The following is a 13,703-nucleotide window of genomic DNA, read 5'->3' as shown; positions in this document are numbered from 1 at the left end:
TTTCCTAACTCAGCACATTTTATACCATAATCATTAATTCTAGAGTTCGTATCCTCATTATTGACTGTATAAGGTTTCCATGGTCACTGTGTCCTGAGTAAGAGTTAAATGGATCTTTTTTATTGTCTGGGAAATAGAAACACCACTTATTGTATTAGCAGCAGTGTAATGACACTGAAAAGGGCATTATTTGCTGAAATGAGAGATTTCGCTCTGTCCTACTGTCAGCCTCTTTAGAATTACTGCAGTCAATAGGCCATGTAAGGTACATTAATAAACACCGGAAGCCTCTGAAGTTACATCTTTTAGCTCTAGAGACGCTGCTTTATTAGTGGAGAGTAACTCAGTAGTGAATATTACATCTGGGTAGTTGGTCACTGCAATTTAAAATAAGGCTGCACACAAGCACTAAAATAAAATTGGTTTAATGTATCCCTTTTTTTATAATATGGTTTAGAAAAAAAAATTCATGTAACATAGCATATTTATGTTAGCTTAAATATTCTCTATGCCCCCATATGTCAATGTCAGGAAGAAAAGTCTCAGACAATATTTACAGCTACTTAGTTAGGTTTCCCCATTCATCTTCTTATTAAATTATATATTAAAACGTAAGAATCTAGTTGGTTGTTAAAGGAAAAAAAAAGAGCTTCTCAGGGACATTAGATTGTGAGCTCTTTAGAGGGACAGTTAGTGACATGACTATGGACTTTGTACAGCGCTGCGTAATATGATGGCGCTATATAAATACTGTATAATAATAATAAGACAAAATGATATAACAAACGCTATCTGCCCCTTCCCCTACCCAGACATGTGCAAGCAAAGAACAAATTAATTAACTGCATCTGGATTTCTAATATTTCACTTTTTGACTTGGAAGCTCATTTATAGCTATCAGCTCTCCATTTTTTTCTGTAGGGTTAAACTACACTGCAGTCCAAACTTACAAAATGTGGGTTACAGTGCCCAATGGAGTAATGTCTGGGATAGGAATTCACTCCTTGAGGTACACAGGTCTTGGAATCAAGGAAGAGAGCTTGAAAAGAAAACCAAGGATGTCACCACAGCTCATTGAAACAAAACAGAAGACAAATCTCTTCAAAAACAGAATTCTTACTTTATTACAAAAGCACACAACACATTGAAAAGCCACATGTTGACAAGTGAAGGTCTACTTAATCCAACAGACATGGCTCTGAAACTGAGGGTGGTAAATCATGTGTTGCGCTCTCATATAGCAACCCCCCCCCCCCCCACACACACACACACACATTTAATTTTTTGTGCTCCCCATCTTTAGACTCTCAATGCCAATGGAGAATGTTTTACAGATGTCCTAATTTATTGTGCATTCTCAAAAGAAGTTGGTGCAGCCATACTGATCTTTTCAATTGAACCCCTTAGTATCAATTCTGTGCTTAAAACTGTGTTTGAGTTTGTACCCAAATTGGACTTTAGGACTTTTGTCCTAAATACATTAAAAGTAATATCTCCCTGACATATTTCCCAACTCAGTTTAGGACAACATGGGTGTTTGAGGTTTTTGAATCTGATCTAATGTTAAAGTGACTTGCCTTATATATAATAAAAACTGATTGCCTTCCCTGGCTTTCTAAACCATTTCAAATTCAGACATTGGTTTTTGCATTGCCCTAAGAAATGAGATTTTATTGTAAGTGATCATTAGATGGTTGGTCAAAGAATATATATGAAGTTGTAAAATGTATTTTAGTATTTATTTGCTGCCATAAGCACCAGCCTACAAGTAAATGTAAACATAGAGCAACAAATAGTTAATCATTTCTAAGAAATGGAATCCATTCTTGCCTTGGCTCAGCAGAGATAATGGCAGGGCAGAAAGCTATCTTATCTAAGGTTCACCAATTACTAATCAAAGCACTTTTGCGTCCTTAACATGAGCACTCGCTACTGTACTGATGGAACTATAAAGATTGTATGGGCTATAGTTTGAGATTAACTCTTCATTTGGTTTCTTGGCTATTAGCAATCACAGCTGGAAGTCTTTATTGATTTCTGTTCTACCTCCTATACACTTTGAAAATAAAACTGAAACCTGAAGCAGAATGATAAAAACAAGCCATATGGTAAGAAAAGAATTTACATAGGTGAAATGTATTCTAAAGTAAGGTATAAACTTTTTACAGTAAATGCAAAAAATTATCAAAGCTAAATCTCTCTTCTAGACTTCAGTTGTGCCTCTGGCAGACTCTGTCTACTTGCTGCTTCAGGCACTACTTAAAAGAACAAATTCATCTTGCTTGACTGCAGAATAAATAAACCTTAGCTTCTCGCTGATATCAGTGACTACAAGACAGGCTTTTCTATAATCTAACATCTAAACACTGCAATGTCCAGTAATAGGAGATATTAATAAACACATGCCCGATCAGCTTAAACCTCAATAAGCAGATTCCTATAATGGTGTACCAGGATTACTGCATCTAAACATGATAAACAGCATATATCGAATTAATTAAGCTAAAAACATTTCTGTTTTACAAACGAACCCTTTTATTATCTTCATGGAAAAACTAAACTGAATTACTTAATACCAGTTTTCATGTCAGCACTATATACTGTAAATAAACAGCCACGGGAAGTAAATGAAAACATGCATTTTTCTCTAAGAGAAAGGTAAGTGTTCTTTTCAATAGTAGACTCAGGAAACGTAGTAATAAATAAAAGCAGGTAATAATTGCTGGGCCAAGGAACAAAACCTTTATTATATACGGAGAAATTAAACTGCAATAATAAAAAAAAAGCTAGCTTGATGAAAGAAATTATATTTGTATATATGTGATTTTAAAATGACGTTGGTTCATTGCAGGAATATGCAAACTACCAATAATATTTCTTGGTAATTTTGCTAAAGGCTAACACCTTTATTTACCTTTGGTACTATTTTAGTGCACAGTTTATGACTTTATTTAGTTTTATGAGAAAAAGGAAACAATTAAAACAAAAAAGGAAAGGAGTTATTCGAAGGACAAGGTAGGACAAAATGTGCCATGGGAAGCCCCACACCTATTAAGGAACACACCATAACCTGCACAGATTCTATAACCTGGACGTTTCACGGCATGATAACAACATGATGTCACAACAAGTACCCATTGAAGGCATTAGTGCAAGTCTACATGGTCAACCAACCAACTGTAGCGATAGTAGCTCCAGCTTTGTGCAATTTTGGATTCAGGCTTAAAGTGGAACTAAAGTCCCAATTAGAGAAATCTAAGATCAGGCCGGTGGTTACAGAAAGTGATAGGCAATGTCCCTTCTGCAACATCTGTTTTTTCTGCCTGATTGCCACCCAGCTGTCAAATTTTGCTGAGCTACGAATGCACAGCTCAGAATTGTTAGGCAGGGAAGCCTGGAAATCCCAGCTTCCCTTGTGTGTGCTGGGAATAAATAAACTCCTAAAGGAGTCATCTTAGCATGCCCAATCAAGATGGCCAAATATTGTGTCCAGGAAAAAGAAAGAAGGAGGATGACAGTGCCCTGAGATGGAACAGAGATAAGTGAGCATTATGTATTTAGTTCTGCTTTAATGCCAAACTTAGCTCTGCAGCTAAATTCAAGTAATAGTTATTCTGCTTCCTAGTTCTAGTTAATATGAGGTGAAATACTGTAAGCTTGTAAAATAGTGGGAAATGTATAGCACAGTGCAATAATATAGGGATGAAAGTGAAGGTGCATATTGCAAGCTGTGATTTACAGATTCTATGGGTGTAAAGACTTACATATATAATCTATGTCCATACTTAACTAGTCAAGGTGCAGAAAACCTTTTCATATATTATGAGGTCTGACCTGCCATGACTTTGGTAGAGACTTAGATCCCTGTTCTTTATAGTAAGGTATGCTGGACAGGAATGAAAGATTAGATTTTTAATTTTTATTTTTTACAAGTGTAAATTGTTCAGTTAGAAATTGATGAAACAGTTGGGTATCTGAAGGAAAGAGCCAAGGCATAGACTAATAAATAAAGGGGCAAGAGTTGTGTTCTGTCGAGATAAGTGGATTGAATTTGATTGAATTGTTGATTGATTGGAATTTAATCTGCTAATATTTTGCCTTCAAAGGTTCATCCTTTTCCCTTCATCAAAATGCTAATTACTAAAAACACTAAATACATTATTTCCATTTTTATTACATACCTGATTTTAGAGACATTTCTAAGTCTTTGCAATGCAGGCCACCCATGCCTGTTGGGAGGGCTAGCTGGGTGTTGCATATAACCTCCTGAAGACAGGAAGCTGTGGGAAGCCTACATATGATGTTCCACCTTTAAAACAACTGAAATCCAATGAATGAAGGGTTGTGCTAGCGACTGTTTATGACAATCAGTGAAAAATAAGGCAAATTCCTTTTGACTTTCTGCAGCTTCTTCAATGCAAAATCAGAATAAGCTATTTCAGTACAGAAGGGGAGCCCGTAGAACTGTGCGATACTGAAATTAAGGTTGGAGTTTAGCTTTAATCAAATCAGGTTTTGTGAATATGGCTAATGTGTTTTACCAGTGAACCCCATTTGTTCATTTAACAGATAAAATCCTCTAAAGTGCCCTTAATCAGGTAATTTCTAACACTGGGAATCCCTATACAGCTGGTCCCCAGGGGGAAGCCTGCACTCCAAGGTAATCATGCAGTCATCTGGAACAGTACAGTTCGGATCCTGCTTTTAAGGTAGAAGGGGGTTATGGGGGGTTATAAATCATTATCCCCTGTAATAGGAGCAGCCTAATATAGACTTCCTAAAGAGGTACTCTACTATGAGTGCTCTGCATGTAATGAAATAGTAAGTGGTCCTTTGGACACCCTTTATACAGTTAATTACCCACCTTTTGAAGCAACTAATGGGGCACCTCTCTAAATCCCTGTCAGATTGGATCTTCTATTACAGGTACTCCCCATGTTAAGGACATCCGCCATACGGACGACTCCTGAACAAGCCTTCCCTGCTTTCTAGGAGGCTTGATGGGGGGCACTGCGGCGGTTTACATGACTTGCAAAAGAAATCTTTTAGTTGTAACTCTTTAATGACCAAGACAAACTCTGCAGTTGTTTCTTTTTGCAAATCAAAGCACGGCTTGCTCCAGAAATTAATGAATGTCTAGGCTCCATAAAGTATTTTTTTTTTCTTGCTTTGTTTGTGATTATGTCACAGTGATGATTTTATACACTAACTGACACCACGCTGCCTAATAATATGTTGAAACAAACATCAGCCCTAATTGCATTTATTAAAATAATGTACCTGTTCTGACTTACATACCAATTCAACTTAAGAACACACCTACAGTCTTGTATGTAACCAATGGGACTACCTGTACATGCTAATATCTAGCAGTTTGTTTTAGGACTAGAGATTTTGCTGATGAAGTCAGCAGACTGAATGATTTACTTTTGAAATCACAGCAGAAAATCTGGCAAATTATGATAACTCTATTATATCCCACTACAACTTTAACATAATCTGTGCTTTGACTCTCCCTCCCAAGCAGAATACAATCACCTTTCCTTTGTACCCACTGACACTTTATTTGGCTGCCAGCAGTGAATAGAAACACCTGGTATGCAACTCATTCACCTTCCTCCTATTTGACAGCACTGGTGTTTGGTTCAGCGCTGTCATATAGACAGAGAGATAGAGTTACCATATGAAGCATACACAGAGCTTCATGTCTCAACTCCCAGCAGACCATCAGAATTACAGGGAAGAAATGATATGTACTGTATAAGTGCTGAGGATGGGGCTTAGCTAAATTAGGCTATTTCTAACATAATGTTTACATACAGTTCTTTCTTCTTCTTCTAATCTAAAATGCATCTCTCTAGCTGTAGATTTAGGTGGAACTAAAGTTCCACTTTACCAACTTGCGATAAGGCAGGGGTTTATTGAAGAAAGAGACAGGCGATGTCCCTTTAGCAATAAGCATTCGTACTTGCCTGAACGCCATCTCTTTTGTCAAAATTCAATGAGCTGCATATGCACAGCTCAGCGTTGGTGGGCAGGATACCCCCACCTGTGCAGGCGTTACCTCATCCTGGCCCAACCAATCAAGATAGCCAAAGATCAGAACAAGAAAGAGAAGAAGGATAGAGATGGAGGCACCTGCGATGGAAGTGAGTATACATTGGGTTTAGTTCTGCTTTAAACTTCCAACTGAATCAAAGCTACAAATCCAATGAAAACCATTAAACACCTGAACTCAGGATCTCTCACCAACTCCTCATCGCCACATATACAAGATGGTCATAAAGCATGTTAAACTCTTTAACTTGTTTCATGGCCTCAAATATCTTCATTCTGTTCTCACTGAAATAGACTGTGTAGAGACTAACCGAGAGAATATACCTAAAGAAGAATCATTATGAAACACTACCATGGAGGAAGAACCTGCATATTTAATGAGAAAATATGTTTGTACCCAGGTTCATAAATATTTAGTTATGCATAGAAAAATATTAAAAAAAACATTACCAACCATATGCATGATTATTTATTTTAAGTGTGTATTTATGTGTGAAGTCTAGGGTTGTATCTAAAGTTGGCCATATTGAGATGCACAGGCTGTTAGGTATGGCCTTAGATAATAGAAAGCTGACAAGTTTTATGGTATATCTCTAAACCCTCACCGGTCTTATCATCTCCAAATGGATATATATTGCATACAGTCTTCCACAACTGGCTCTGGATTTTATGTAGCTCCTGGTATTTTTTTAAGCAGAGTATTGTAAATTAAAAAAGACTTATTGTTACTTTTCACTTAAAGATTTTGATTACAAGATAGCCATGAATGGTCAAGCAGTGTAGCCTAAATTAAGAACATAAACTTATTATGGGTAAGCATCATAGGGTCTTTAAGGAGTTTGCTGTTTTCAGCCAGCCCCTACAGTAGCACGTGAGGATGGGCAATTCAATGCAATGTTTTGCGCACGTATAACAACATTTACAGTAATTAATTTATTTCACATGTCACATTTCAGATGTCACTAAAAGAAATGGAATATCTCATTTTTGTTGAACTTTTTAAGGTTCCAGATAGGGAGGAGATTTGACTATGGATTTTTATCCCCCAGCTTCTTATGAAACAGGTAACAAATTGAATTGAGGTAGAAGGATGTGAACATGTGCAAAGTAAGAGAAATATATGATGTTTTACCTAGAGACCTATTTTTTACTGTAGGGGACACTGTACTTCTAGCAAACAATTATTTTCATCATTCAGTGATGGACATTAGGTGTGTAATATATAATAGACTCACATCTCTTCATATATAAAACACATCACACACAGCTAAGATAATAAATCTAAAAGCCTTTCTAAATGTTTTAATGAAATATGTTCAGTTAAAAAAAATAGTATCACTATTTAGTGTATTTAAAAAAAACTATTTATGAGAACAACTTATGAAAATCTTATTGATTAGCTGTATCAAATTGGTGAAACTACACCACACTACTACACCATATTTAATGCTGCCAATGTAAGAGCCTAATAACAGTGTTCTCCCCAGCCCCTTTTGGCCGGGTACACCACCCAGCACTTTTCAGCAACCACCCGGCTGTTTTTGGGTGGTTACTGATAAATTGAATCACAATACCAGTGCTGCCACCCACCTACATTTTTTTTTCCACCCAGCTTAAAAAAATTTCTGGGTTGAGCACTGCGAATATTATATAATATTATATGGCATTAAGATAACAAAATATTACACAGGCAAATCATTAAAATCCCCTCTGAAGATTGTTCATGTTTTAAAATGTAAATGCAGATTTGATTATTACCCAGCAATGTTTCTAATTATTGTTAGTATTTAAAAACATTGGTTCAGGTTTCCTCTGTATTGTTTGTCCTGATTTCTCAGTTTTAAGGAGGAGTCAGTACAAATGAGTACTTTAAAAACTGACCGGTAGTGTGATGTAGCTCTTTCTTAGTACCTAGTCAATACAGTCAATACAATATGTATCAATAGAAAAAAAGAAACTACTTTCTGTTTTTAATAAAGTGCACAATTTTCTTTCTGTATTGTATTGATAATTAGTGTCACATAAGCTCATTAAAAATGTGTTTTCCACCAGGCAGAGCTCCTTTAAGTCAAGCTGTGCAACTCTGAACATAAAGCTCAGAAAATGTGCAATGCTGCTACAAATTGTCTAGCTTATTAACATGTTAGCAGTATTTTCTGCTGTTTTGTTCTAAGACTCAGTAAGGGAATGCAAAAGAGAAATTAAGTTCACTGTATGTCCTTAACAAACATCTCCAGATACATCAGCCGGGAATAATGCCAAACGTAATAAGTACAGTAATCAACACTCATGTGTTAAAGGGGACCCTTCCACCTAAATGTATGGTCTACATACTGTGGCCATGCCTTTTGCCCTCCACAAATCACCAACTATATACATTTAAAAAACATACCTTTAGAGGATAGAGTTAGAATTATTTCTTTTTTTTACCCCAGTCTATTTGCATGGCTGGTCATAATGTCACAATTCATCCAGGTCCAAAGATATACAAAGCAGGTAAATCTCAAGAGAAGACACTTCAGACTATTCAGTCCTTACGTAAGACCATTCTTCCAGGTAAAGTCCTTAGGTATACAAAGCAGGTTAAAGCTCCGGAAAAGACACTTCAACCCATTGCAAAAGTGTCTTCTTGTGAGATTCACTAGCTCTGCAATCCACTGAACTATACTTGAAAAAACAGCAACATATTCTTTACCTAGCCACTACAAGAGGAGTAAGGTAAGTATTATTCTTTAACTTTATCCTTTATGGGTACCATTTTTACCTACATGTAGTAAATGGTTTGGGAAGGCCAGTATAAGGGGACCTTCCACTGGAAATTCCACCTTATGGTAGGCATCCATAACCTGACTTGAACAACTTTCAGATTCACATTTGGCCACAGGTTTTGACAACCACTATGTTGTACGGTTGAGATGCGGTTCTTCCTCCACCAAGCAGGCAGAAGTGACCTGTTACTTTGAGGAACCACACTGCAATCCACTAAAACTGCAGAACCACGTGTACAAAATTAGGTTGAATGGGATCAGAGATAGGTGTGCAGTTAAGCATCTGAAATAGTCCTTCTTCTTCCGAAATTCCAGCCATATAAACGTATATCTACATGCATGCAAACTCTGGATGTTTTTAAGCAAGAGAAACCTTTGCACTAGGGTGCTATCCAAACAGCCATGCAATGACTCTTCCAATCTGTATTTGTGCTCCTGCTATAAACATACAATATTTTATCCTACTTGATACCTGAAAGAATGATGATTTGACACCAAAGAAGTTGGCACTCCATGTAGTGTCCAATCACTGGCCAATTTGTTCAAAAATGTTCCATTCAATGTGGCAATGTGTCTGTATATGGATGGCTTACGCTTAGCTAACCCAGGCATGATAGTAAAAAAATTTTTTATTGCTTTTTTTATCTTGTTGAATACAGCAAATGTTTTCTGAGCCTATGCGTTTTAGTAAATTTAAACAAAATAGAAAAAAGATCATATTTTATTTTTTTTTTTTTGCGAGCTTAAGTTAAAAAAAAAAATACTGAGTATGAATATATTTCCAGGGCTACATCTCGGCAAAGAACGCAATGCAAATTTCCAGTCGCTGAGCACTAATTGCTAGTGACAAATGCACAGGCAGAGAGAGCAAGAAAGGGTTTGCTTCCTAAGCAGTGCGTGATACCGGTAAGAGCTGAGACAAGCAGTAATCTCTGATTTACCTGTATCACACTCTGTTCTCACACATCCAAAACTGTGATTCACTCCAACCATGTGCATTTTCTATTTGTAGGCTCTGATCGCACTATACTTTTATCTAAAAAAGAAGGTGGGAGGTGTAAGATATGACACTATACTGCGAAGAGGTCTGACTTAGAAAACATATACAACTATGATTTCTACTATAACATACATAACATATTTAAGTAGTATGCCAAGTTTATTATTTCAGGATTGTGTAGATAACAAATCAGTGTCGAGAGAGATTCAGCTGACACATAAATCTTACAGGCTGCAGAACTGACTCAAACGATGTGAAGTTTTGTAATAGATAGAACGTTTATTAAAATGCTTTTAAAGCCACTTTTTTGAGTATTTGTGCATTTTTATACACTGGCTTGTAATGTAATAGTACAACTCTTTTGTGCCATTTAAACAATTGTAGTGGCTACTACTACTACGACAGTTTCAGGAAGGTGCAATTAGTTAGATGTACAATCTTCTACTTCTTCTTCTTGTGCATTTTTATATTGAGCCCCCATAAAGCTGCATTTGCTTTATGTATAAAGGACATTTTTCTTTTTTCATTTGTCTGTACATAATTGGGTGCTTAAAAGTGGGTATTTACTTGGGTATGTGGAAAATGTACATTAGGAAATCAGTTAATATAAATTATTAATAAATACATATTCTGTAACTGGAGGTATAGAAAATATTTCACATTTTTGTGATTAGAACATACACAACAAAAACAGATTGCAATACAACCTCTACATAAACGAATGACAAATCCTAATTTTTTCCAAATTAAAATACTAATTTACTTTTTACATTTACTTACTTCTGTCTATAAGAAGATAAATAAAGCCCATTTATGAAAGTTTGCAAGCAGCCAATCAGGTTAAGGAGAAGTTTTCAATCTATCATTAAACTGATTAGTGTTTGAATGGTTTATGAAAAGGCTGAAGCTTTGGTAAATCTGTCACTGGTTGTGTAAAAGTAGCCACAAAGCTTGCAATTTATTTGTAGTGGATGGAACAGTATATGTAGATCTGATCTACAATGGTTTTGGTAAAGAGATTGGATTGTAATGAGCATGTCAGATTAGTAATAGTACTCCTGGCCACATATACTAACATAGGATTGTATAGTAAATTTAGAATGAACAATACAGGCTTCTTTTTTAAATGGCCATATAAAATATATGAAAGAGACATTGTATAATGTGCAATATGGGATACCAGAAATATATATGGAAGGTTCATTTCCTTGCACAATATTCTATTACAAGCACTGGTACTATACATTTACAATCTTATCTCAGGGATAATCTTACAGTGTAACGGATACCAGTCATTATAAATATAAGCAGAATTTGAATTCTGCGTATGATAACAACATATAAAAAGAAAGAATATGATGTTATGTACTGTATGTAGTGCTAGTTTCTTTGCTATGATATTAGATATATACACACAAAATGCTCTGTTTATAAAGCAGGGAATCTGACATTCTCTATGGAGGATCTTCCAGGTCCATGTGTTTCAATGGCAGTGATTATTCCTCCAATAGGAAATGTTTAAGGGAGCCTCAGATCCCCTGCTTTTTAAACAGAGCCCAAAGTGTATTATACAAGAATTAGTAAAATGGGTGTAATTGAAAAGCAAAGGTTTGGTCATTCTTGTATTCTTTATAAGTGTTCAGGAAACTTACTTTAACATGGCAGTTATTCCAAGGGGAAGCCCCAGTTACATCAACATAGTGTGCGACTGGCAGTAAACTCCAACTTATTGCTGGCACAGATGCTGCATGCCTGTACTATGTGCCACTGATATGAAGCACTCAAGGCTTCTATGCACATTATATATTAATCTGTTTCAGCTGTTTACTGTTGATGGTGGCTTTATTGCGAATTAGGTTAATTCCAGTTTACATGCATAATTTTTTAAATTTTAAACGCTTCTATGCAAACCTTGTAAAATCATTTTTCTATACCTATCAGCTGACCTTTATAATTAACGATATACTGATATAATGAAATGATAATGGGATTATATATTTGGGCTATACATACTTAAAAAATGTTATCAATAGTAATTGAAGTGACAGGATAGGGATTCCTATAATAAAATCTGTAATAGACCGTAGGTGGATCAGAACCTTTCATATTGAAATTGCTATACAGATGCAAAAGGTCACTTTTTTCCTATGAGTATCCACTAATTCTGCACGTTGTATTAGCTTTAGAAAATATTTAAAGACTAACACACAGCTGTTAATCATTTCTGACAGGTACCTTCTCTGATATATACAGAATGTCAGCTGTCATTCACCATCACCAGTTTTAATTAATAAAACAGAATGCCTAGATCAGCTGTAGAAGTGTAATAGAATGACAAATGAATTGTTCATACACATACTGGTGAATGTAGACAAGTACTTCTATAAAATGTGTTACTTAGAAAAAAGTGCACTAATATAATGTAAATGTAAATATAAATATATATATACATATATATATATATATAGGACTGAAAGTGCAGTAAAATGAGATTTGGTGCTGATGGTGATCATATTACACAGCATTGCCTAGATTGCAATCACTTGTCCTTTCACACCAAGGGTCAGGCAGAGCTACACAATAATACAATACACAAAAAATATATAAGTATTTTTAAATATTTATGTGTAATAAAGTTAAAGAGAAATCAGAACATTTGTATCAATTACTTGTAAATATTTACAATAATAATATCCCATCTGGATGTGTGATCCACTTACCTTAATGTAGGAATTCACTGCAGATGTGACTAGTCCAGATGCTTTATAAAAGTTCCTTTCCTTTAGATCTCTTCCAGTCCCAGTTACATAAGGAAGATGATTTTGTAAGCAGATGAGTTTGATGATCTCTCTGAAAATCCCAGCTCCATTCTCAGTGCCCGAGGAAGTTGAAGGTTGCCTGGGGGTAGGATGCTGTTCCAAGATCTTATGACTTGGATGGTGTACTAGGCAGAGGAAGAAGGAGATGTGGAGTGCTGGAAGTGGGATGGAAGGAGTGAGAGGTGACTAAGAGACACACACACAATGAGAATCATTCCACCTTCTCTGGCTCATCACAGCCTCATGTTATAGAACATCCAGCTACTGTCCACAACGCTGAGCCCAGGCGCCCTCTACTGGCTGCTTTTCATCATCACGACTCATGGAGTTCCCATGGGTTCTTATGGAAAGTTCACATCCACGTACACTAAATCTGACTTTTAGCTTCTAAAGCTTCAGATGCGTCATAAAAAAATGAAATAAAATATAATCAGTTTTTTTCAGCTGAAAATGAACCTTTGATTTTTTTAAATTATATTTTTATTAAGGTAGAATGTATTGTAAAATGTTAAAAATATTTATGATTTAAACTGTATAGGGTTTTTTTTTATAAATCAGGGAATCTGACATTAAAACTTACTCAAACATTCCCTGGTGGAGAATTTCAGGGAATGTCCGATTCACTGCTTTATAAAAGAGCGTCTAGTGCAGTGTTTCTTAATCAGGATTCATCCAGGGGTTGACAATTTGTGGCTCTCAGGTCAGTTTGGGTGACATCAATGATCTTTTTGGCTAGCTGCAATTCTTCCCACTTGCCAGCATGTAGAAGGCATTCTTTCTAATAACCATCATGCTAAATATTGGGAGCAATAGATGTACTAATCATAGCATGGGTTCCCAGAAGACGGAAGTTATTTTAAAGGTTCCCCCACGTTAGAAAAGTTGAGAAAGTCTGTCTCATTGTGAGTTCCCAGCTAAAACAACCATTCATTTTAATTCCAGCCAAGAAGCCTTTTACTCTTCATCACTTAAAAAAAAAAAAAAAACATTACATAATCAGTAAAATATGGAGCCATTTTAACTGATATAATCTGTAGAGTCTGTATACATTTTTTAATA

At 35.8% G+C, this 13,703-nt stretch overlaps 1 protein-coding gene across 1 annotated transcript in view; it reads right to left on the bottom strand.

Annotated features, from left to right (window-relative positions):
• CPNE4 (copine 4) overlaps nt 1-12,858 on the bottom strand; it is a 214,579-nt gene extending 201,721 nt beyond the window's left edge. Inside the window, exon 1 of the mRNA XM_072412320.1 lies at nt 12,546-12,858. The gene's annotated coding sequence lies outside the window, so the exon portion shown is untranslated. The remainder of the gene's footprint in view (nt 1-12,545) is intronic.
• Nucleotides 12,859-13,703: the final 845 nt, after the last annotated feature.

Source organism: Pyxicephalus adspersus, chromosome 5 (genome assembly GCF_032062135.1).
Source record: "Pyxicephalus adspersus chromosome 5, UCB_Pads_2.0, whole genome shotgun sequence".
NCBI classification, from domain to species: Eukaryota; Metazoa; Chordata; class Amphibia; order Anura; family Pyxicephalidae; genus Pyxicephalus; species Pyxicephalus adspersus.
This window is presented reverse-complemented; position numbering and strand designations above follow the sequence as displayed.